This window comes from Heptranchias perlo, chromosome 20 (genome assembly GCF_035084215.1).
Source record: "Heptranchias perlo isolate sHepPer1 chromosome 20, sHepPer1.hap1, whole genome shotgun sequence".
Taxonomy (NCBI): Eukaryota; Metazoa; Chordata; class Chondrichthyes; order Hexanchiformes; family Hexanchidae; genus Heptranchias; species Heptranchias perlo.
The window spans coordinates 4,687,271-4,712,793 of record NC_090344.1 but is presented as its reverse complement, the minus strand read 5'-3'; the positions used below and the strand labels follow the sequence as shown (position 1 = coordinate 4,712,793).

The 25,523-nt window shown below is 43.8% G+C and overlaps 4 non-coding genes across 4 annotated transcripts; 3 read left to right on the top strand and 1 right to left on the bottom strand.

Moving 5' to 3' along the window:
- Positions 1–676: 676 nt before the first annotated feature.
- trnas-uga (transfer RNA serine (anticodon UGA)) lies at positions 677–758 on the bottom strand. Its single transcript has one exon. It is a non-coding gene; the product is annotated as a tRNA-Ser (tRNA).
- A 6,130-nt stretch (positions 759–6,888) lies between these two features.
- trnan-guu (transfer RNA asparagine (anticodon GUU)) lies at positions 6,889–6,962 on the top strand. Its single transcript has one exon. It is a non-coding gene; the product is annotated as a tRNA-Asn (tRNA).
- Positions 6,963–8,019: 1,057 nt separating this feature from the next.
- Positions 8,020–8,107, top strand: trnap-cgg (transfer RNA proline (anticodon CGG)). The gene is given in 2 exon segments: positions 8,020–8,055; positions 8,072–8,107. It is a non-coding gene; the product is annotated as a tRNA-Pro (tRNA).
- A 7,528-nt stretch (positions 8,108–15,635) lies between these two features.
- Positions 15,636–15,721, top strand: trnak-uuu (transfer RNA lysine (anticodon UUU)). The gene is given in 2 exon segments: positions 15,636–15,672; positions 15,686–15,721. It is a non-coding gene; the product is annotated as a tRNA-Lys (tRNA).
- The last annotated feature ends 9,802 nt before the right edge of the window (positions 15,722–25,523 follow it).

The following is a 25,523-nucleotide window of genomic DNA, read 5'->3' as shown; positions in this document are numbered from 1 at the left end:
AGAAAATGCCATTTTGTGCGAGCAGCTTGTCTGGCAGGAAAATGACCTGAATTACAAAGGGCCAAGTTGGAAAGGCCGCGTTGCTCTGCTTGTTCGCAGCGAAGAATTTTCAGCGTTTCCTTGAGGTTTAGTGTTCAGGATTCGGCGCTTTCATCACCACGGCAAAGGTTCGATTGTCGGTCTCAACATACGCATATTATACACACTATCATAAGTGTACTGTACTCAAATTGCTGATTTTTTCATTGTGAGGGGAAGAAACATAAATGTGTGGACATTAATTACGAATTCATCAGCTGGGTTGCACCTTTTCTTTTCCCACCGTCTCAGTCTTTCCATCTTTACCCTTCTCTGCTGGTGTTGCAGGTTCCATCATTCTTCGCTGTTCACGATGCCTGAGAAGTCCAACAGGAGAAAACAGGCAAAGTCAAGAGACAGAGACAGGGAGAGATTAAAACATAGAAATAAATTGTATAAATGTCAAGTTCTGCGAACGAGCAGAATTTAGAATGGAGCTTGGGAGAGATTCCTTCACGTGTCTTGCAATTTTGCAAGAGATCATTGGGCTCCGAGTTAAAAGCGTCGTTGGCGATGGAGCACCTCTCTGAGGGAGCGAACAAGGTCCGTTCGTTCAAGTTCATATTAATTTGAACACTGAACAAACTTTAAAAAGTAGCGCTGCGAACAGGATTCGAACCTGTGCAGGGAAACCCCATTGGATTTCAAATCCAACGCCTTAACCACTCGGCCATCGCAGCTGCAAACATCGATGATGCACAGCTATAAATCAGAATGCGTAGGGTTATCACACGAGATCTGTGACACTTTGTTCTCTCAGACAGGTTTCCAACTGGAAACTTGCAGCTTGTTAATGTGCTGACTTTGCTGTTTCGCTGATAGAATTCTCATTTATCACGTGAGAAACCGGGGTTCGATTTCCGGTTCGTTTAGGATTATTTTCATTCTCCATTCATAAGATCGCGTGAATTGTGCGACATTCGCCCTCAGCTTCAATCTGCGCACCATTTCGAGACACTTTCCATTCTCCACGTGTGTTGCGTCGAAGCTGGGGAGGAAAATCACATTGCAAGTCTAACGCCTAAATCATTGGGTCATCGCTGCTGCAAGCGACAAATCCGACACGGCTGCAGAAGAGAATGAAGAAGGTTATGACAGGAGAACTCTGAGACTGTATGTTCTTTTCGACAGGTTTCGAACTGAGCGCATGCCGTCGGCTGCTGTGCGGACTTTGTTATTTCAGTGATCAAATTCTTGCTGTCTTTGCGTGAGGCGCGGGTTCGATCACCGCTCAATAGAGGAGCATTTTTCAATCTCCATTCATGAGGTCATGTGAATTCGGATACGTTTACATTCAGCTTCAATTTGAACACCATCTTGTGACATTTTCCTTTCTCCATGTGTGTTGTCGTCGACAGAACCTCTGCATTCTGTCCTCCATGCACTGGAATTAAGACAATCCTGCCGACCACACCGCTGACAAGACGTGAGAAGCCAATTCGTGATTTTGAACTAAAAATGGTAACACCGCAGGGCTCGTATGGGATCTCTCACATAACAATGAGCAAATCCCCAAAGCGAGATATCATACCCGAAGAACAACGAGCCACTGATAACAGAGGGGTGCAACCAATGCAGAATTCTGTGCCACCCACAGCCGATCGGCCACCATTCTCTACATCCTATCACTTTTTTCTATTCCGATGTACGGCAATGTGAAGACGTACATTAACTATTTCATATCAACAATATTAGCCTCTACTTACCACATTCGTTTCGAATGTGCGAGTTGTATTATCAAGTGAGACTTTGCAGAATTAATTGCTCTCAAGCTACATTGTTGTCTGTCTCGGCATCCGCAGATTATCCACTCTCCCACAAGTATAACAGTGACCACACTTCAAAAATACTTCATTGTCTGTAAAGCGCTTTGGGAGGTCTTGAGGTCGTGAAAAGCGCTTTCTAAATACAAGACTTTGTTTTTATACTGGGCTAAAAGTACTGATGTTTTCACTATGAGGACGAAGAGACATCAATATGTGGACATTGGCTACGAATTCATCATCTGGGTTGGTCCTTTACTTTTCCGACCGTCTCAGTCTTTCGATCTTTACCGTTCTCTGCTGGTGTCGCAGGTTCGATGAGCTTTGGCCGTTCAACGAAGCCTGAGAAGTCCATCAGGGGAAAACAGAGAGGGACAGAGACAGGGAGAGATAGAGAGATCTAAGTATAGAAAAAAAGCTTGATTATCAAGTTAGCAGAATTTGAAATGAAGCTTGAGAGAGATGGAATCATACATTCATAGAATCGTTACTGCACAGAAGGAGGCCATTCGGCCCATTGAGCCTTCCCCGGCTCTCTTTAAGAGCAATCCAGTTCGTCCCATTCCCCCGTTCTTTTCCTGTGGACCCGCTAATATTTTTCCTTCAAATACTTATCCAATTCCTTTTAGAAAGTCACGATTAAATCTGTTTCCACCACCCTTTCAGGCGATGCATTCCAGATTATAACTACTCGCTGATTTAAAACGTTTTTCCTTATATCGCCTTTGGTTCTTTTGTCAACCACCGTAAATCTGTGCCCTCTAGTTCTCGACCATTCCGCCAACGGGAGCAGTTTCTCTTTATTTACTTTATCTAAACCCGTCATGATTTTGAACACTTCTGTCAAATCTCCTCTCAACCTTCCTGCCCTAAGGAGAATAAGCCCAGCTTCTCCAGTCTATCCACGTAACTGAAGTCCTTCATCCCTGAAACCGTTCCAGTAAATCTTTTCTGCGCCACCCCTAAGGCCTTCACATCCTTCCTAAAGTGCGGTGCCCAGAATTGGACACAATTCTCCAGTTGTGGATTATTGTCAAGTTCCCTTCAAGCACCTTGAAGTTTTGCAAGAGACCATTGGGCTCCCAATTAGAAGGTCTGCCGCGGTGGAGGATCTGTCTGAGAGAAGGAAATGCGGCCCGTTATCTCCAGTTCATATTTATTTGAGCATTGAACAAAACTGTAAAAAATGGCGCCGTGAGCAGGATTTCAATGATTCACCGAAAGACCCTGTCGAGTTTTAGATGTAACGGCTTAACCACTCGGCCATCACAAGCAGCGAGTGCTAGTCATGCAGGGCTCTAAATCAGAATGTGCAAGGTACTCAGAGGAGATTTGTGAAATTATATGTCGTTTCAAACAGGTTTCCAACTGGACACAGAGAGCCCGATTCCATGCAAACGTTGCTGTTTCACTGGTAGAATTTGCACTTACCACGCGGGGGAACAGGGTTCATATTCCCGACCAATTAAGGCGCATTTTTATTCTGCACCTCTGAGATCGCCTGAATTGGGATAAATTCACCTTCAGTTTCAATCTGCACACCGGCGTGAGGCATTCTACTTTCTCCATGTGTGTTGCGTCGATAAACCGGCTGCATTCCGACCCCTTGTCCTCAAATATGCTCGAGAATTAAATCAATCCTGCTTTCTGCAACGCTGAAAAGATGTGAGAAAGAAATGAGTGAATCCTCACTGGAAATAGTGAAACAGGAGGGTTCTGGGATTTGAACTGGGGACCTCTCGCATATCAAACAGTGAAACGGCCAAAATGAAAACCATAATCCGAGAACAAGGAGCCGTCAGTAACACAACCGGACAACCAGTCGAAACTTTCCCTGCTCCCCACAACCGATCGCCCATTAATTCAGACCGCTTCTGTCCATCGAATCATAGAATGGTTGCAGCACAGAAGGAGGCTATTCGGCTCATCGAGCCCGTGGCGGCTTTTTATAAGAGCCATCCAATTAGTCCCATTCCCCGGCCCTTTCCCGGTGCTCTGTATTTTTCCCCTTGAAATTCCTTTTTAAAGTCACGATTGAATCTGCGTCCACCATCCTTTCAAGCAGTGCATTCCAGATCATAACTACTCGCTGCGTCATTAAATTTTTCCTCATATCGCCTTTTGTTCTTTTGCAATCACCTCAAATCTGTGTCCTCTGGTTCCCGACCATTCCGCCAATTAAAACAGCTTCTCTTTGTTTACTTTATCTAAACTCTTCATGACTTTGAACACTTCTATCAAATCTCCTCTGAACCTTCTCTGCTCTAAGGGGAACAACCCCAGCACGAGGCAAATGCGGTCAAATGGCTTCAATTAATTTTTTTGATCATTGAACAGACCTTTAAAGACAGGCCTTGTTTTATGGAACTGTGAGCTCGTGGTTTAAATCGCTGGTTTCAATGTTTGGTGCGTTTCTCGATTCTAATTTTACCACTGACAGAATTTCTGCAAATATCCATTTTGACCTGTTCACAGAAATCCCGATTGTAGTGCGATGGAGCAGAGGATGTGAAAGTAGCTGAAAGTGAAAGTGCAGATATTAGTTTGATCACAGTGACTGGACACGTTTCCACAGGTGAGGAAATCTCACCTTCAGATTCTTTCCAGCAGAGTGGGACAGGTGATCAGAGTGACCGGGTTCGAGCGGCGCAATCAGTCCTTATTTGAGTTACAGGCTCAGGAAATGCCGGGGTTTTTAATTAGAATCTCAGTAAGATCAAACAAACCTTTTGTTTGTGAACATTTCGACCGGAGTTGAAGGTACAATTGATTTGTTCCAAAATTCATTTAATTATCTGAATTGCCATGTGGTTCCTCCGGACTATGCGGTTGCAAGAGCAGATGAGATGTTTAGTATGACTTGTTTACAGGAGGGAGGCTGCGGTTTTAGAGACACAAACTATGACTTTGATACATCAACAAATCGTGGGATATAACTGGAGCTTTAAACCAGCGCCAGAGGCCGCTCAGCCAGGATACTTTCCATCCTGCACTTCAGGAGCTAGTTTTACAGGAATAGAATGACTGCAAGCAAGAATTCTACCCCTGAAGCACCAATGCTGCCACAGCAGCAGGATGCATGTGTCCAGTTGAAAACCGATCTGAAGGAACATGCAGTCTGACAGAGCCGGAAGTCGAGCAGATTGACTTTCGGTCTGAGCAGATGTTGAGTCTCCTTCTTGAGAGAGTTTCGCCAATCCAGCTCAGAGTGGTTTAAGAATCATGAATCCGGGTGTGACTGGAGCCACTTGTGTAAGATGAAGTGTCGGGGGCAGTTTCACATCCTTGACGGACATTAGTGATCCTGTTGCGGTTTTGCTGCAAAATTTCACTTCCCAGCTCCCGAACTAAAATCCAACGCCGTTGCAACTCGAATCCACAACCTTTGAATGGCTTATCAAACAAAACAAGTAGAAGTCCAACACACTCGCCATTGCGTCACAGGGTCAGTTGCTAAACAAAACCTGAATAAAAAGAAAGACGTGTTTCTCCGGTCCAGGGGCAAAGTGAGAATGGATGTTATTCAAAAAACTGTCCCCTCGAATCTGTCTTTATATATTTTTTTGTAAGCTTCGATTTTAAAAGTTATAAAAAGCCAAAATAAATAAAGTAAATTATAAAAATCGAATCCGTGATTAAGGCGTTACAACACACTCGAAGTAACTGAGTTAACCGGCCGTACTGACGGTCCATTAGACATTTTAATTAATTTCTGGACCTGTACGCTAGTTGGCAGCGCTTTCTGCACTTGGAATCCTAAATCTCTCTGCTCCTCCACAGTTCCTAGTTTCTCACCATTTAGAAAACATTCTGATTTATCTTTCTTAGATTTAAATTGGACGATCTCGCTCACCCCCCATTGAACTATATTTGCCGCAGTTTTGCCCACTCACTGAATCTATCAATTCCCACTTTTCAACTTCCTGCTTCAATCTTCATGACTTATTGCGTCACCAGAAGGCTGCGTGTTCAAATCACGGGGTAACCGTTACTTTTCGAGCTGATCAGATTCTGGATCGTTCCGGGATGAATATTGTATCTGCTTTTTCTCAATAAACAGAACCTTGCTCTAAAGTCTGCTTCCCTGGTTCTCAAATTTCAGGAAGCCGTCTCATTCCGCCCTCGTCTTTTGATTTTGACCTGCGGTTGAAACTTTTGCAAAGATGGAAAATAAGTCCCCAAATCGCTCCACGTGAATCTTAAACGCTTTGGGAAGACGTTCAATGCAAACAATCAGGAATTTAAAGGCACCTCAATGACCTGCACTTTCTTGGAATGAGTTTTGTTCGCCATTGCATTCGACCGTGAAATCGCTCCCGGCTTTCATCTCACTGAAGTGAAGAGTGTGACCGTGTAACATCTGTCAGAGTGGAAGTGACGAGTTTGGGGTCGGTATGGGTCGTTTACAAATTTTGAAATCTCACCAAGCAGCAGAGAAAAAGAATCTTGGAATCAAATTGTCCCTGTCAGTGATGAATTGAAGTGAATATCGCTCCAAGCAGATCTGGACAACTCGCAGTGCAGCCGCACAGGAGTTTCAAATCCACCTTCTCGCCACTCGGCAATCGCATGAACGGAACTTTACTCTGACCCAGTGTCACCGCGCTGAAATCGCGGATGTCTCGGCCACACTTTTTCTGAACATCATGGTTCGTGGTTTAAGAGTGAAAACTGCCGTCCGCTTCACTGTAAGTGCAAGAGACATCTTTGTAAACACCGAGTCGTGTCACAGACCTGCTCGTCGGACCTGCTCATTTCATCTCATCTCATTTTCAGCAAACCTGAATATTACTGGAATAGAGAATGGCGAATCACAGCTCAAAAAATCAATCCTCTCGACCACGAGGGGACTGAGTCTTCCAACATACAGGTGTTTAATGGCAAAATGAGTTTAATGTTCAGGAATAATAGAGCACAGATTTTCACTCGTGCAAACTTCACACACTTTATTTTGGAAAAGTAAACTGATAGTAGAGAGAATTTATTTTGATCGCTGCAACCTGAATTTTTAGTTCGTTGAATCAGTAGTTCAGCACAAACGTGTGCTGTCTCTGTGGCGCAATCGGTTAGCCCGTTCGGCTGTTAATCGAAAGGTTGGTGGTTCGATCCCACCCAGGGACGGTGGGGAAACTTTTATCTTCATGGTCTCGCATTTCCTGGTTCTGATGTTTGTTTTGGCTGCAAAACAAATGCCCGGTTTCGATGGCCAGCTGAGCACGGCCGATCTTCCATCATTTCACCTGTGATTGGCTTCGCGGAAATCTGAATTCTTCTTGATGGACAAGGTCCGAAGGTTGCAGGAGAGGCGCTTCAATCTGACATGGATATTTCTGCAGTGAGCGACACCAGACTGTTTCAACAATGAATGTCACTCCCTTTTATTTTGGAAACGCAAAATTGTATTCACATTCCGATGGGTTTCAGTTGATTTGTGAGAGATCATGAAAGGATCCTGCAGCGCTGCCTTGGATAATAACAGTTCTAAGCCGCATTTCAGTCGCGGCAACAAATCCCTGCATCCGAGTATCTGCACCCTGAAATCCGAGTATTTGCACCATTGCACCGGAATATCTGCACCATTACACCGGAGTATCTGCACCATTAAATCCGAGCATCTGCACCCTCACACCGGAGTATTTGCACCCTCACACCGGAGTATTTGCGCCCTCACACCGGAGTATTTGCGCCCTCACACCGGTGTTTCTGCGCCCTCACACCGGAGTTTCTGCGCCCTCACACCGGAGTTTCTGTGCCCTCACACCGGAGTTTCTGCGCCCTCACACCGGAGTTTCTGCGCCCTCACACCGGAGTTTCTGCGCCCTCACACCGGAGTTTCTGCGCCCTCACACCGGCGTTTCTGTGCCCTCACACCGGAGTTTCTGTGCCCTCACACCGGAGTTTCTGTGCCCTCACACCGGAGTTTCTGCGCCCTCACACCGGAGTTTCTGCGCCCTCACACCGGAGTTTCTGCGCCCTCACACCCATTAACTCATCAACTGTCCCCAATCATCTTTATCAGCGTAAGGAGACCTAAACAAAACACAACAGTGAAGAAATTGGCTTTATGATTCTTCACTAATGTCCGGACACATTTTTGTTTACGGTACTTTAAGGGAGATTTGGGGAAAATGGCCGCTGATACTCAGAAACCACTACTTGTTGCTTTTTTTTTTCAGCGGGCTCGTTGGTCTAGGGGTATGATTCTCGCTTCGGGTTTGTTGTTTAAAATATGTGAGAGATCCCGGGTTCAAATCCCGGACGAGCCCTCATTTCCCCCCCCCCAGACTTTTGATCTTGAGCTGCTGTTCAAACTGGCAGGGTGTTTGGAGGTATCTCAATGTTCTCACGTCCTCTGAATGCATTCTGCTTGCAATTGCAATTGACCTTGAAACCGCTCTCGGATTTCATCTCACTGAAGCAGAATGTGGCCGCTTTTTATCTGTCAACGTGGAAGTGACGAGGTTGTGGTTGATAACCGCGGGCACACCTGTCCGGACATTGGTATTCAGAATGTACAAAATGCTGTCTCAAATATTCTGTTGTCATCCTGGGAGCTCTCGATTTCCATGCCCAACCTTTCCCCGAGTAAGAATGTATCCAGTCTGTACCCGAACTATCTCCTCACTCAAAGCCTCCCATTGCTCATTTACTGTTTTACCTGCCAATTTTTGATTCCAATCCACCTGGACCCGATCCCTTTTCAACTCGCTGCAATTCGCTCTTCCCAGTTGAGTATTTTCCTCCCTGATTTTTCCTTGCATTTTCCATAACTACACTAAACCTGCTGCAAATGCTCCCCCAGAGAATCATGCTCCACTTGCCCCACTTCTTTCCCCTAAATAAATCCAACACTGCTTCCTTCCTCGTTGGGCTGAAAACATACGGATTAAGAAATTTCTCTTGTACACATTTCAGGAATTGCTCGCCCTCTTTGACTTTTTCACTGCTATTTCCCTTTTATCACTACTCTAAAATTATTGCATCTTTCTCCAATTTACCTGCCAATTTGCTCCTCGATCTCCTTCCCACTATTTGGTCCCCCTATAGAATGCATCCAGCAGCGTAATAGCTCCTCAATTGTTCCTTAATTCTAAACAAATAGATTCTGCCTTTGAACCCTTAAGCATGTCAACCCTTTCTACCGCTGTCACAGTATTTTTGATCAATAGTGCCTGCTCCCCTCTAGCCCCGCCCCCCCTCCTTTTTTCCCCTGCCTTTCCTGAATACGTTGTCGCCTGGAATATCGAAGTGGCCACTCCTCCGCTTGTTTGAGCCAGGTCTCCATTATTGACACTATAACATAATCCCATGTTACCACTTGTGTCTGCAGCTCACCAACCTTATTTACCAAGTATGTTAAACACAACATCAGGGCATAAAGGTCGGACAAGTTCCAATGCCCAATTAAATGTTCTATACACTAATGTACGTAGCATAAGAAATAAAACAAGTGAATTAGAAGCTTAAATTAAGCTTATAGTGCATGACGTAGTGCTCATCACTGAGACCTGACGACAAACTGGGCATGACTGAGATAAATATTTCAAGTTATAAGCCGTTTGGAAAGGATAGGGACATTGGAAAAGGCGGTGGAGTAGCGATATTGATGAGGGATACTATTACTGCATTGGAAAGAAGATATATCAGTAAAGGTGAGCACGCAGTAGAAAGGCTTTGCGTAGAAATGAGTAACAGAATAGAATACAAGACTTTGGTGGGAGTTGTTTCTGGACTTCCGGATAGCAGTGAAAAAGTAACAGGATACACAAAAGCGGACATGTTGTTCGGGGTCTGGAACTCACTGTCTGAAAGGGTGGTCGAGGCAGAAAACCTCAACTCATTTAAAAAGTACTTGGATGTGCATTTGAAGTGCCGTAATCTACAGGGCTATGGACCAAGTGTTGGAAAGTAGGATTAAGTTGGATAGCTCTTTTTCGGCCGGCACAGACACGATAGGCCGAATGGCTTCCTTCTGTTCTGTAAATTTCTATGATTCCATGATTCCGTGTGTGGGAAGGGATTCACTCAGTCATCACACGTGCTGAGACACCAGGGAGTTCAAAAGTGACTGCAGGAGTTGGATTCTGCTGTTAATCCCATCCAGAACTGAACCATTTTCATTCTGACATTTCGGGTTTGTTTCTTCTGATGTTAATAACCCCTATAACTGGGCTGGAGTTTAATTTTCTGGATATCTGTTGAATAAATCAGCTTTGTTTTAAACTTCTTGTTGTAGATTTTGGTCTTTCCCACCTGAGTGTTTAGCATCACCTGACTGGAGCTCAGAAAGGACAATCTGGGGGCAGGATCGTCCGATGGGAACAGAACTTCAACCTGGACACAGTCCTTCAGGGCCACACTGAGAGGGGTAAACGGCACTTTGGTCTTTCTTGGCTCTGTTCACTGATAGCAAAGTGGCCGTGCGGCATCCAGTCTAAAAATGACTGTGGTAATTATTCTCTGAATTATTCTTTGTCTGACAGTCCTGAGTCGACCATTTAAGGCAGGCATTAACTCATTTAAAATAAACCCGCTTAAAATAAATGGGTTATGAATTGTGATTTCCGTGAAGCCAATGTTCCATTCCTTTATATGATTGATGTGCCTGCTCTCCGACCACAGGGTAAATGGTGGAATATCAGCCCTGCTCAGCCGGCAATCATCACGGTACATTTTCTTGCAGACAAAACACACATTGAAACCCTGGAACTTTGAGGTGATGAATCCTTAGTGAAAATAAAATTAGGGTTCAAACCATCAAACCTTCGCGTCAAACGATAGCACCACGAGACAGGTGAAGAATTTAACGACTGAACCAATAATTCACTCAGCTAATCTTTGAGGTTGCAGTGACCAATATAACATTTGTCTACTGTCAGTCCAAAATGAATGATTGAAGCTTGCAGGAGTGAAAATCCAACGAGCAGGTCTTCACTCTTAAATCAGCAACTATGAAGTTAAGAGAAACGTGCCGGGGAAATACTCGATTTCAGCGCGGTGACACTGGGCCAGAGTAAAGCTCAGTTAATATGATCACCGAGTGGCGAGAGGGTGGATTTGGAATTCCTGAGCGACTGCACTGCGCATTTTCCAGATCTGCTTGGAGCACCAATCCCTTCAATTCATCACTTGCAGGGACAATTCGATTCTCGGTTTCTTTTCCCCGATGCTTGGTGAAATTTTAAAATTTGAAAGCGACCAATATCAAAGCTAAGCTCGTCACCGACATGCTCACAGATACAAAGCGGACACACTCTGCTTCAGTGAGATGAAAGCCCAGAGCGGTTTCAAGGTCGAATGCAATTGTAAGCAAAGCTCGTTCAATGAAAGTGCAGGTCATTGAGGTGCCTTTAAATTCCTGATTGTTTGAACTGAACTTCTTCCGAAGGTGCTTGAGATTCAAGTGGAGTGATCTGGGGACTTCTTTCCCCTCTTTGCAAAAGTTTGAACCGCAGGTCAAGATCAAAAGTCCCGGGTTTCATTCGGGCTTCGACTCTCGAATCGAGAATTATACCCCGACCTCAACTCGCCCAGAGACAAGAACGTGTCCTTCCATTGACATGCGACGGTCACATTCCATGAGAGGTCGATCTGAAAATTGAAAGGGCATTTTTGAAGAAACATTTTGATCAATTCTGTGTTGGCTCTCTGAACAAGGACAAACACCACACTGTCTGTTTTCGCATGTCAGATTCACTCAACATCATAAATTACATAAAGGCGCCGTTGAGAGTTGAACCCAGAATCTCCTGTTTGTTAGACAAGCGCTTTAACCAACTAAGCCACGGAGCCAATTCCTGGCTGTGGTTTTCACCTCCTCTCATTAATATCTATCAGCCACACGTCACATTCTGTTGGGGGTTCAGACTATTCCATCTTTGTCTGTTTCGGTTGCCCGTTTCCCTGTGAATCCCGATACTGCCTGCGTTTCAGTCTGTGTTTATCTGTGTGTGTCCATCAGTGCGTTGATGCACGGATGGATATGTTTGCTTGTGTTTGTTTGTTACATTAAATAATTTAGAGGATCAGACAATTCTCGCTCTGACACTGAAGAACTAATGAAGCAAATTTCACAGCGAAGTGTTGTTTATCGTGGTGCTGAAATTTTAAAAAAAATCTTAAGAGGTGCAAAAAGGGAAAACGAGAAAAACTTGTGAAGGAAAATACGGACAACTCTCACGGCATTTACAGTGTAAAAAGAGAAAGAAGGGTGACTTGGAGTAATGTGGGCCCTTGAAAGACGGATGGGGGCGATATTGTAATTGAAATTCAGGAAATGGCAGACTTGCCAAATACTCACAGAAAAGGATGAGGATAATATCCCAGAGACACGAGGAAAAGTGAAATTAAATCAAGGGGATTCAGTGCAAGTAAAATAATGGTAATGGAGAAAGTAATTGGACTAAAGATAAACAAATCTCCAGGGCCTGATGGTTACCATCCCAAGGAATTAAAAGGAGTAGGTGAGGAAATTGTACATGCTTCAGTCATGATCGTTCAAAACTCTCTTGAATCAGGAATTGTTCCATGGATTGAAAAATTTGCAATGTCACTCCATTATTTAGGAAGGGGAGGAGAGATAAAATAGAAAATTACAGACCTATTATTCTGGCGTCTGTTGTGGGGAATTTACCAGTATCTGTTACTACGGAAAGAATGACTGAGCACTTGGATACACAGGAATTGATCAGAGAGAGCCAGCATGGATTTGTAAAGACGAAGTCAAGTCCAACGAAACTAGTTGAACTTTTTGAAGATATAATAACGTGGTAGATAATGGAGTGTCTATGGGTGTTTATGTGTATTGACTTCCAGAGGCATTCGATAAGGTGCCACATAAGAGAGTGTTAACACAAATGGGAGCACATGGAAATTAAAACAACCCATTGACATGGGTAGGGAGTTGGTTGGGAGGTAGGAGACAGAGAGTAGAGATAATGGATTTGCGCTCAAATTGACAGGATGTGATTAGTGGTGTCCCCCAGGGATCTGAACCGGGGCATCAGCTTTTTACTATATGGATAAATGACGTAGATGAATGAATGAGTGCCGTATATCCAAGTTTGTCGACGGCACCAAGTTAGGAGGCACAGTGAGTGGTGCAGGTCGGAGCATAAAGTTATAAGAGAAATTGATAGATTAAGTGAGTTGGTGAAACTGTGGCAGATGGAGCTTACATAGAATTACATAGAATGTACATCTCAGAAACAGGCAATTCGGCCCAACTAGATTCTGCCGGTGTTTATGCTGCAGACGAACCTCCTCCAACCCCTCTTCATCTAACCTTATGAGCAAACCCTTTTATTCCTTTATTCCTTTCTCCTCCATATGTTTATCTAGCTTCCCCGTAAACGCATCCATGCTATTCGTCTTAACTACTTCTTGATGTAGCGAGTTGCACATTCTAACGAGTCTCTGGGTATATATGGTTCTCTTGAATGCCATATTGGATTATTTAGTGACTATCTTTTATTTATAGCCCCAAGTTTTTGAATCATCACCACCAAAAGTTCAAACACCTGTTCTGCATCTGACCTATCAAACCCTTGCATAATCTTGCAGTCCCATATCAGGTCACCCCTCAGCCTTCTCTTTCCGATGGAAAAGAGCCCCAGTCTGTTCAATCTTTCAATATGGGGAAGTATGAACTTTGGACCGAAGCAAGATAGGTTAGAATATTTTCCAACTGGTTCGAAGCTAGGAACTGTGTAGGAGGAAAGATGTTTAAGGGTCCAAGTGCAGAAATCACTAAAAGTCAGTGGACAGTAGCAAAAAATAACCCAAAAGGCGAATGGAATGTTGGCCTTTATCTTAAGGGATTTGGAATTCAAAGGGGTTTAAGTTATGTTCCAGTTATATAAACTCTGCTGAGACCACATTTCTAGTACTGCATTCAGTTCTGAGCACCACACCTCACCTTGGAGGGGTTGCAGCGCAGATTCACCAGAACGATACCGGGGCTAAAATAGTTAAGTTATGTCGGACAGGTTGCACAGACAAGGTTTGTATTTCCTTGTGTATAGAAGATTAAGTGATGATGTCATCGAGTTGTTGAAGGTGATTAAATGAGCCAATGGTGTGTGTGTGAGCTGTGAGACAGCTTGAAATACCAAACCTCTCCACCACTGGGGACTGAGTCTTCCAACAGACAGGGATTTTCACTCGTGCAAGTTTCATCCACATTTTCTGCTCTTCATTTCTCCGACCTGCTTTTTGCGCCTTTCCCTTCAATTCAGGACTTACAGGAAAAACTCGATTCTGCCATCAATCTTCGGGTCACGTGGTGAGATTTCAAATAATTGAAATCGACCCTGATCAACCCCAATATCGTCACCTACACGTTTGACGAATGCAAAGCGGCTTCTCTCGCGGTTTTGTTGCACAACTCGTTCAAAGACACTGTCGGTAATTGGAGGGTCTTTCAAGTCATGACACGAACATAACAGTTCGCACTGCCGTTTTCCGCAAGACGCTTCAGATTCATGGGGAATGATATCGGTCCGGCGTTTAAATCCGTTCCCTCTTCACAAATCCGTCTTTGAACCCGGGACTTTTAGTAATAACCACACCGAACTGGTTTGTCCTGTATTTTACATTACTTTCTAAATATTACAGATAAGCAGAGCACTTGAGCTGTCACAGCTGTGACTTTAACTTTTCTCCCTCTCCTCCAGATCTCCCCGTCAACTCCCACTAACCACAATCTTCTGTCAAACTTCTCCATCAGGAAGTTCCGAGCCTCGGTTTCCAAATGAAATAACGCCCATCTCTTCAATCAACGACAGCCCAGAGAGAGTTTCTTAGTTTCAGCTCCCAATTTCCCCAAATCCACAAAGTAGCATCAAAATAATTGTCCTTAAGTTAATAATAATAATATAATTAAAATTCTTATCGTCTGGGGTTTTGTTTCAGATGCCACGGCTTTTAAAGGTCGCTGCGGATGTTTAACGAATCGCCTCTTGGTTGGAGGCTTCTGTGTGGGAAAGATCTCGAAGCGATAATTGAGAGACCGAGGATGAAGCTGTTTGATGGGAGCACTGGTGACACAGACCGTGCGCGGCTCCAGTGGCGCAATCGGTCAGCGCGCGTTACTTCCACAATAATTATACCCTCGAGAAATGCCGAGGTTGTGAGCTCCAGCGCCGTCGAAGGTCGTTGAAACTTCTCAACATTTTGACTGGAGTTCAATGTAAAACCGGTTCCATAACGCATCGACTTCTTCATGTCCCCATGTGGGCACTGAGGCTCCTCTGGCCGACCGTCTTGCAATAGCAGGCGAGAGTTTATTTGTTTATGGGAGGGAGAGGGGGCAATTGGCGACAACTGAAATGGTAAAGCGGCCGGCACAACATCTTTAAATCGAAAGAACCAAAAACACAATTCTTCTTTCCGTGAAGCAGGTTTTCATCGGTTTGAAGTGTCGTGTCGGGAAAATTCGGGAGGTAAGTCTGCTGCCTGGTGTCACGGTGTATCGGGTGAAATTATTCATCATTCAATTGTTGATCGGCTGAAAGGTCGAGAGGCCTTTTCCAGCTCCCGTGTGGAACAAGTTTAGCTTTGGAGCCATTGGGTAAAGTGTTGTTTTTAATTGCTGCTAACGAATGACAAGACATTTTGTACAAAAAAGAAGAATTGCAAAATCACGGAGTTCGCTGTCCATGTTCAACAGAAACAAGGACTCTCAACACGTTGCTGAAAATTGTTTCAAAGGGACACTCTCCCGAATTCGACATCGACAGGGATCATTCAGAGTCCGACCATGAATCTGTATGATGGAAACTAATCCAACAAGGAGCCTGGATAGCTCAGTCGGTAGAGCATCAGACTTTTAAGAACGGGTAGTGATCTGAGGGTCCAGGGTTCAAGTCCCTGTTCAGGCGAAAACTTTTAAAATAGCTGGCAAGTTCTGCTTTTCCAGCGGACCAAAATCAGCGAAAGGAGCAAGAGTTGGCCACACAGTCCCTCGAGCCCACTTCGCCAATTTGATAAGGTCATCGCTGATTTTCGACCTCAACTCCACTTTCCTGACCTGTCCCCATATCCTTTGAGTTCCTTCGTGTCCAGCATTCTATCCATCTCAGTTTTGAATCTATTCAATGGCTCAGCATCCACAGCCCTCTGGGGTAGAGAATTCCAATCGTTCACAACCTTCTCAGTGAAGAAATTATTCCTCATCTCTGTACTGAATGGCCGGCCCCTTATCTTGAGATTATCATCATTAGCTCTAGACTCTCCAGCAAGGGGAAACAGCATCCCAGCATCTACCCTGTCAAGCCCTCTAAGAATTTTATATGTTTCAATGAGATCACCTGATTATTGAAAACTGCAGAGAATATAGGCCCATTCTACTCAATCTCTCCTCACAAGACAACCCTCTCATCCCAGGAATCAATCGAGTGAACCTTTGTTGCATCCACTCTAAGACAAGTGTATCGTTCCGCAGGTAAGGAGATCAAAACTGTACACAGTACTCCAGATGTGGTCTTACCAAATCCTATATAATTACAGCAAGGCTTCCTTATCTTTGTAATCCAACCACCTCGCAATAAAGGGCAACATACCATTTGCTTTTCTAATTGCTTGCTGCATCTGCATGTTAACTTTCTGTGATCCGTGTGCAAGAGCACACAAATCCCTCTGAATACCAACATTTCGCAGTCTCTCACCTTTGAAAAGATATTCTGCTTTTCAATTCTTCCTACCAAAGTGAATAACCTCACATTTCCCCACGTTATAATTCATCTGCCAACTTCTCGCCCACTCACTTAACCTGTCTGTATCACTTTGCATCCTCTTTGCGTCCTCCTCACAGCTTACTTTCCCACCTAGTTTTGTATCGTCAGCAAACTTGGATACATTACATTCGGTCCCCTCATCTCAGTCATTAATATCGATTGTAAATATCTGAGGCCCAAGCACTGATATTCACGGCACCCCACTAGTTACAACCTGCCAACCCGAAAATGACCTGTTTATTCCGACTTTCTATTTTATGTACATCAACAAATCCTCAATCCATGTTGATATATTACCCACTATCCCATGAGCCCTAATCTTGTCTAACAAACTTTTGTGTTGCACCTTATCGATTACCTTTTGAAAATCCAAATATTCTATATCCACTGGTTCTCCCTTATCTACCCTGCTATCTACACCCTCATAACCTCTAACAGAGTTGTCAAACACGATTTCCCTTTCACAAAACCGTGTTGCATGTGCCTAATCATGTTATGATTATCTAAGTGTCCTGTTATCAAGTCCCTAGTAATAGATTCTAACATTTTCCCTCCTACTATTGTCAGGCTAAATGGCTTGTAGTTCCCTGTTTCCTCTCTCCCTCCTTTCTTGAATAGCGGGGTTACTTTTGGTACCTTCCAATCCATGGGGACCTTTCTAGAATCATGGGCACTCTGGAAGATAAAACCAATGCATCCACTATCTCTGCAGCCACCTCTTTTAAAACCCTGGATGTAGGCCACCAGGGCCAATGAATTTGTCAGCTTTTAGTCCCATTAATTCCTCCAGTACTTTTTCATTACTAATCTTCATTGCTTTAGGTTCCTCACTCTCATTAGAACTTTGGTTCCCCAATAGTGCTGGTATGATTTTTGTGTCTTCTTCTATGACGACAGATACAAAATACTTTTTTAACGTCTCTGCCATTTCCTTATTCTCCAATATAAATTCTCCTGTCTCTGTCTCCAAGGACCCATGTTTACATACGCTAATCTCTTCCTTTAAACATTCTTAAGAACATAATAACATAGGAAATAGGAGCAGGAGTAGGCCAATCGGCCCCTCGAGCCTGCTCCGCCATTCAATAAGATCATGGCTTATCTGATCCTAACCTCAAATCTAAATTCATGTCCAATTTCCTGCCCTCTCCCCGTACCCCCTAATTCCCTTGTGGAAGCTCTTACAATTCATGTTTACATTTCCTGCTGGTTTATCCTCTTTCTATATTCTCCCATTTTAGCAATTTCTTGGTCATCCTTTGCTGATTTCCAAAACCCTCCTAATCCTCAGGCTTACTACTCTTTTTGAGAAAAATATAAGCCTTTTTTTACCCGAATTCTATCATTAATTTCTCCACTTTTCCGGTGGTGTTTTTAATCCTCAAGCGAAAGTAATTTTGTTGAGAAATTATGAATTATTTCTTTAAATGTTCGCCATTGATTATCTACCATCATATTTTTAATCTAATTTCACAAACCATCTCAGCCAACTCACCCCTCATAACTCCGTTATTGGTTTTGTTTAAATTTAAGACCCTAGTTTCGGACTTAACGACATCATTCTCAAACTCAATCTGAAATTCTATCATATTATGATCATTCTTCCCCAGAGGATCATTTACTTTCAGTCTACTAATTAATCCTGTCTCATTACACAATATTAGATCTAAAATAGCCTGTTCCCTTTTTGGTTCCTCGACATATTGATCTAGAAAACTGTCTCGAATGCATTCCATGAATATCGGACAGCTTATCTTGAGTTGTTAACATGATGTCAACACGATGGCACGTGTTATGACTGGAAGACACGGCCAGATCTGCCAGGTGAATTAGATGTTTGTTGCAAACACGGAGAATTAATGAAACCAAGACTTCCCTGCAGAGCAAGGAGTTGGAAAGAAAGATGCTGGGCATTGAGAGGCGAAGGATTTTGTAGACAGCAGGATGAATGGACAAAAGGATCTCAACTCCCTGCTTCTTTTCTACACTGATAAATCTCGACAAAAATCTCATCTCCGTGCTTCTTACAGATAATGAATGTCTGAATGCTCAAGAGATCACTGATCCAAGCCAATTATCTCCACTCGCACTCTGCTTCCAATCTTGCACACGTTGCTTAGCTTTGAAATTGTTCATTTTTTCACACTGGGATTCAACTTGAAGAAAACGAAGCTGTGATCAGCTGGTGTTGTTCAGGAAATGGAGTAAAAGAAGATACATAAAAGGCGAATGATAACAGTGACTGTTCGGACACTGTGATCTACTTTTAAAGGTTCTTCAACATTCAAAGTGTCAGGCAGCAGATCTTTTCCAAATCATGACAGAAATGGCAAGAAAACTTCATGCAGACTTTGATGAGCGGCACGACTTTCGAACAGGAGGCATTTTACAGAAGGCAAGAAAGTGCATTGTATATCGCTCTTATGGGTTGTAAAATTGAAGAATGATGGGCTACTGGCTGTTCAGGCAGGAGCCGTGAAATTGCTCATGTTGATCAGGAGCGAGCTTTGCGCTCAGTCGGGGGAATTTGGTTGGTGCTATTTTGAACAACACCAGGAAAGTCAAGTTCCCTGATCGGGAATCAAACATGGTGCCGCGGCGGCGAGAGCGCAGAATCATCAGCACTGGACCACCAGCGAATCTGCTGCAATTTTCATTCAAGCAAACAGACCAACGCTGCCTTTCCGACTTGTCCCTTTGAAACTCAAGTCACTTTCGCCCCAGATAAGTTGCTCGCACAAAATGGAATTTACTGTTCGAACATGAAAGAGTTGTTCAGACAACGACAGCACCAAGTGCGGGTCGGCAGGTACATGAAATGGACAGTGAGGGGAAATATTACCACAGCTGCTGGTGTAACTGTTTCCATTTCCAAAACGCACGCACCGAATCAGTGCAGCTCCTGGGAAAGGTGCAAGGCAACGCAGGGCTGTCATGTCTCACTTGAAGCAACTGACACACACAAGATTCTGCCATCACCTGCCATCTCCTTCTGTTTCTGTCACTACTTTATCTCCAGCTTCCTCTGCTCCTCCAGATGCCGGTGAAATAGATGTTCAAAGCAAATAATGCGACTTAACGAGAAAAAAACCTTAACTGGAAAGCAGGAGAGGGGAAAATGATGCTGGGTATTGAGACACGATGGATTTTGCAGATACCTGGATAAATAGACACAACGATCTCATCTCCCAGCTTCTTCGGATACTGAATATCTTAATGCTCAAGAGATGTTCTCACTGCCCCAGGCCCATTATCTCCAGTCGCATCTCCCACCAATCTTGCATATGTTGCTTCGCTCTGAAATTGTGCATTTTTTTCACACTGGGATTCCATTTGCTGAAAACATTGCTGTGTTCAACTTGTGTTGTTACGGAGATGGAGCACAAGAAGATACATAAAAGTCCAATGATAACAGTGACTGTTCAGACACTGTGAGCTACAGTTGAAGGTCGGCAACATTTAAAGTCAAGTAACAGATCTTTTCCAAATCTTGACACAAATGGCAAGAAAACTTAACGCAGACTTTGATCAATGTTACGACTTTCAAATAGCAGACATTTTATACAAGGCAAGAAAGATTTACAAGGATGTTGCCTGGACTGTAGAATTTTAGCTAAGAGGAAAGATTGGATTGGCTGGGGATGTTTTCTTTGGAACAGAAGAGGCTGAATGCAGATTTAATTGAGGTGTACAAAATTATGAGGGGCCGAGTGTGGATTGGAAGGACCCATATCCATTCACAGATAGGATAGTAACCAGGGGCACAGATTTAAAGTGATTGGTAGGAGGATTAGTGGGGAGCTGAGGAGAAATTCTTTCGCCAAGGGTTGTGGGGTCTGCAACTCACTGCCTGAAAGGGTGGTAGAGGCGGACACTCTCATCGCATTTAAAGAGTACGTGGGTATGTGCTGTAAACTATAAGGCCACAGACCAAGAGCTGGAAAGTGGGGTGAAGCTGGATAGCTCTTTTTCGGCCGGCACAGACACGATGGCCTCTTTCTGTGCCGTAAATTTCTTTGATTGTATGATTCTAATTAACAGTAAGCAGGGTAGTTCAGGGGTCATGGGAAAGCTACTGAAGAAAAATAACTGCTGGGAACCATGCAATGTGTTCTTGTAAACCACAGACTAGGGGAGTTCCAGTTCCAGTGACGGGATACTGATGTAAGGGGCAGTCGGGACTGGAGACACTGGAGATCAAGCTCAGGGTGCCTGAGGTTCCATCCAGAGGGATCATCTCGTGTACACGGGAGACTTGTATGTTTACTCTGGTACGGTAGAGGAAAGAGAATTTGCTCATATATTTCTTAATAAGGTATTAAAGTTGCTGACTCTCAGAATTGTTAATTAATAAGACAACGTATTAGTTAGGACCTTCCTCCCCGAAGTCTCCCCGCTCCTCCACTTTTAAACTTTGACCATTTAGTTTATATTTCATCTCATTTTTCTTCCTCTCAAAATCTATCACGTCACATTTCTCTCCATTAAACTTCACCCGCCTGTTTACGAACCTGTGGACGTCACAATGACGTCACTGACTCATCTTCACAGTTCCCCACGCTGCAAATTTTGGCGTCATCTAGAGATTTTCACCTTGTGTCCCACATACCCAAGCTCAGATCATTCTCTGTATTGAGAAGAGCAATGGTCCCAACACGAACCATGGGGGACACCACTGTTTACATCTGTCCTGTCTGAAGAACATCCATTAACAACTACTCTCTGCTTTCTGCTCTTTACACAACTTCCTATCCACACTGCCCAATTCATTTTAATACCGTGGGTATTAATTTTATCAACAAGCCTCCTGTCCGTCATCTTATAAAACACCTTTTCACAATCCATCTACACAACCTCCGCTACATTCCCTTTATCAGTAGACTTGAGATATCTCAAATAATCCATGTTAGTTGTTCTTAATTAATGTGTTTTTCCAACAAATGTTGAAATGTTTGTTCCACCTCATCTTTTTCAAGCCACAACAGAAAGGTCGAGTTTTCTCCTGGAGCTTAAGATAAATTAATTTTTAAAAATGATGCCTCAGACAATGGGGACATCTGGGCTTAGACGCGCCCATTCGGTGCCGCAACTCCCGCCCCTCACACACTCCGAATGGTCAGAGGACCAACTATCCGCTCATCCCTCCAGTCAATTTACCATAAGACCATAAGACCATAGAGATAGGAGCAGAAGTGGGCCATTTGGCCCCTCGAGCCTGCTCTGCCATTTAATGAGATTATGGCTGATCTGATTTTTACCTCAACTCCACTTTTCTGCCCTTTCCCCATATCCTTTAACTCCCTTGCTGATCAAAAATTTGTGTAACTCAGCCTTGAATGTATTCAATGACTCAGCCTCCACAGCTTTTTGTGATAACGAATTCCAAAGATTCACGACCCTCTGGGAGAAGAAATTCCACCTCATTTCCATCTTAAACGGGCGACCCCTTATTCTGAGACTATGCCCCTAGTTTTAGAGCCCCCATGAGGGGTAACATCATCTCAGTATCAACCCTATCAAGTCCCCTCAGATCCTTGCATGATTCAATAAGATCTCCTCTCATTCTTCTAAACTCCAATGCGTATCGACCCAACCTGTTCAATCTTTCCTCATAAGACAATCCTTCCATAACCGTTATCAACCTAGTGAACCTTCTCTGTACCGCCTCCAATGCAAGTATGTCCTTCCATTAATAAGGTCACCAGAACTGTACGCAGTACTCCAGATGTGGTCTCACCAGCACCCTGTACACTTGCAGCATGACTTCCCTGCTATTATACTCCATCCCCTTAGAAATAAAGTCCAATATTCTGTTTGCCTTCCGGATTACCTGGTGCACCTCTATGTTATAGAATCATAGAATCATAGAAGTTTACAACATGGAAACAGGCCCTTCGGCCCAACATGTCCATGTCGCCCAGTTTATACCACTAAGCTAGTCCCAATTGCCTGCACATGGCCCATATCCCTCGATACCCATCTTACCCATGTAACTGTCCAAATGCTTTTTAAAAGACAAAATTGTACCCGCCTCTACGACTGCCTCTGGCAGCTCGTTCGAGACACTCACCACCCTTTGAGTGAAAAAATTGCCCCTCTGGACCCTTTTGTATCTTTCCCATCTCACCTTAAATCTATGCCCCCTCGTTATAGACTCCCCTACCTTTGGGAAAAGATTTTGACTATCTACCTTATCTATGCCCCTCATTATTTTATAGACTTCTATAAGATCACCCCGAAACCTCCTACTCTCCAGGGAAAAAAGTCTCAGTCTATCCAACCTCTCCCTATAAGTCAAACCATCAAGTCCCGGTTGCATCCTAGTAAATCTTTTCTGCACTCTTTCTAGTTTAATAATATCCTTTCTATAATAGGGTGACCAGAACTGTACACAGTATTCCAAGTGTGGCCTTACTAATGTCTTGTACAACTTCAACAAGACATCCCAACTCCTGTATTCAATGTTCTGACCAATGAAACCAAGCATGCTGAATGCCTTCTTCACCACCCTATCCACCTGTGACTCCACTTTCAAGGAGCTATGAACCTGTACTCCTAGATCTCTTTGTTCTATAACTCTCCCCAACGCCCAACCATTAACGGAGTAGGTCCTGGCCCGATTCGATCTCCCAAAATGCATCACCTCACATTTATCTAAATTAAACTCCATCTGCCATTCATCGGCCCACTGGCCCAATTGATCAAGATCCCGTTGCAATCCTAGATAACCTTCTTCACTGTCCACAATGCCACCAATCTTGGTGTCATCTGCAAACTTACTAACCATGCCTCCTAAATTCTCATCCAAATCATTAATATAAATAACAAATAACAGCGGACCCAGCACCGATCCCTGAGGCACACCGCTGGTCACAGGCATCCAGTTTGAAAAACACCCCACTCCAACCACCATCTGTCTTCTGTCGTCAATCCAATTTTGTATCCAATTGGCTACCTCACCTTGGATCCCGTGAGATTTAACCTTATGTAACAACCTACCATGCAGTACCTTGTCAAAGGCTTTGCTAAAGTCCATGTATACCACGTCTACTGCACAGCCCTCATCTATCTTCTTGGTTACCCCTTCAAACAACTCAATCAAATTCGTGAGACATGATTTTCCTCTCACAAAACCATTCTGACTGTTCCTAATCAGTCCCTGCCTCTCCAAATGCCTGTAGATCCTGTCTCTCAGAATACCCTCTAACAACTTACCCACTACAGATGTCAGGCTCACCGGTCTGTAGTTCCCAGGCTTTTCCCTGCCGCCCTTCTTAAACAAAGGCACAACATTTGCTACCCTCCAATCTTCAGGTACCTGACCTGTAGCTGTCGATGATTCAAATATCTCTGCTAGGGGACCTGCAATTTCCTCCTTAACCTCCCATAACGTCCTGGGATACATTTCATCAGGTCCCGGAGATTTATCTGCCTTGATGCGCGTTAACACTTCCAGCACCTCCCTCTCTGTAATATGTACACTCCTCAAGACATCACTATTTATTTCCCAAAGTTCCCTAACATCCATGCCTTTCTCAACCGTAAATATCGATGTGGATCTCACCCATCTCTTGTGGTTCCGCATATAGATGACCTTGTTGATACTTAAGAGGCCCTACTCTCTCCCTAGTTACTATTTTGCCCCTTATGTATTTGTAGAAGCTCTTTGGATTCTCCTTTGCCTTATCTGCCAAAGCAATCTCATGTCCCCTTTTTGCCCTCCTGATTTCTCTCTTAACTCTACTCCGGCAATCTCTATACTCTTCAAGGGATCCACTTGATCCCAGCTGCCTATGCATGTCATATGCCTCCTTCTTCTTTTTGATTCGGGCCTCAATCTCCCGAGTCATCCAAGGTTACCTACTTCTACCAGCCTTGCCCTTCACTTTATAAGGAATGTGCTTACCCTGAACCCTGGTTAACACACTTTTGAAGGCCTCCCACTTACCAGACGTCCCTTTGCCTGCCAACCGACTCTCCCAATCAACTTCTGAAAGTTCCTGTCTAATACCATCAAAATTGGCCTTTCCCCAATTTAGAATTTTAACTTTTGGGCCAAAACTATCATTCTCCATAGCTATCTTAAAACTAATGGAATTATGATCACTGGTCCCAAAGTGATCCCTCACTAACACTTCTGTCACCTGCCCGTCCTTATTTCCCAAGAGTAGGTCAAGTTTTGCCCCCTCTCTAGTCGGGCCATCCACATACTGAATGAGAAATTCCTCCTGAATACACTCAAGAAATTTCTCTCCATCCAAGCCCCTAATGCTATGGCTGTCCCAGTCAATGTTGGGAAAGTTAAAGCCCCTACTTCTGTTGACTTCTGTGTTTCATGTACGAGGACACCCAGATCCCTCTGTTCCACAGCATTTTGTGGTATTTCTCCATTCAAATAATATTTTGCTTTGTTATTTTTCCTCCCAATGTGAATGACTTCATATTTCGCACATAAGATTCCATCTGCCAAATTTTGCCCATTCGCTTAACCAGTCAACATCCCTTTGCAGACACTTTGTGTCCTCATCGCAAGTTGCTTTTCCACCTATCTTTGTATCATCAGCTAATTTGGCCACAAGACACTCTGTTCCTTCATCAAAGTTGTTGATATATTTTGGAAATATTTGAGGCCCCCAACATTGATCCCTGCGGCACCCCACGAGTTGCAGGAAATTCCAATAAATTTCCGCTCCTCCTATTGGTCCGGAACTCTCCTTAATCACCAGGACGGGGTTAATGGTGAGACTGGCCGTCCTGCGGTGCAGTTGGAAAATAAACATTAATTGAACCCGTCAGTTGCAACATTTAATAAAACAAAATTAATAAAAGTTACCGACAAAATATTTTCTGGAGTTCAGCAAAGTGGGGCAGGCGGGGCATCTACGCTGTGTGTTTTTGTCGGTTTAAATGGCACGAAGGGCTGGGGTTTCAGTTTATTTTGTTATCC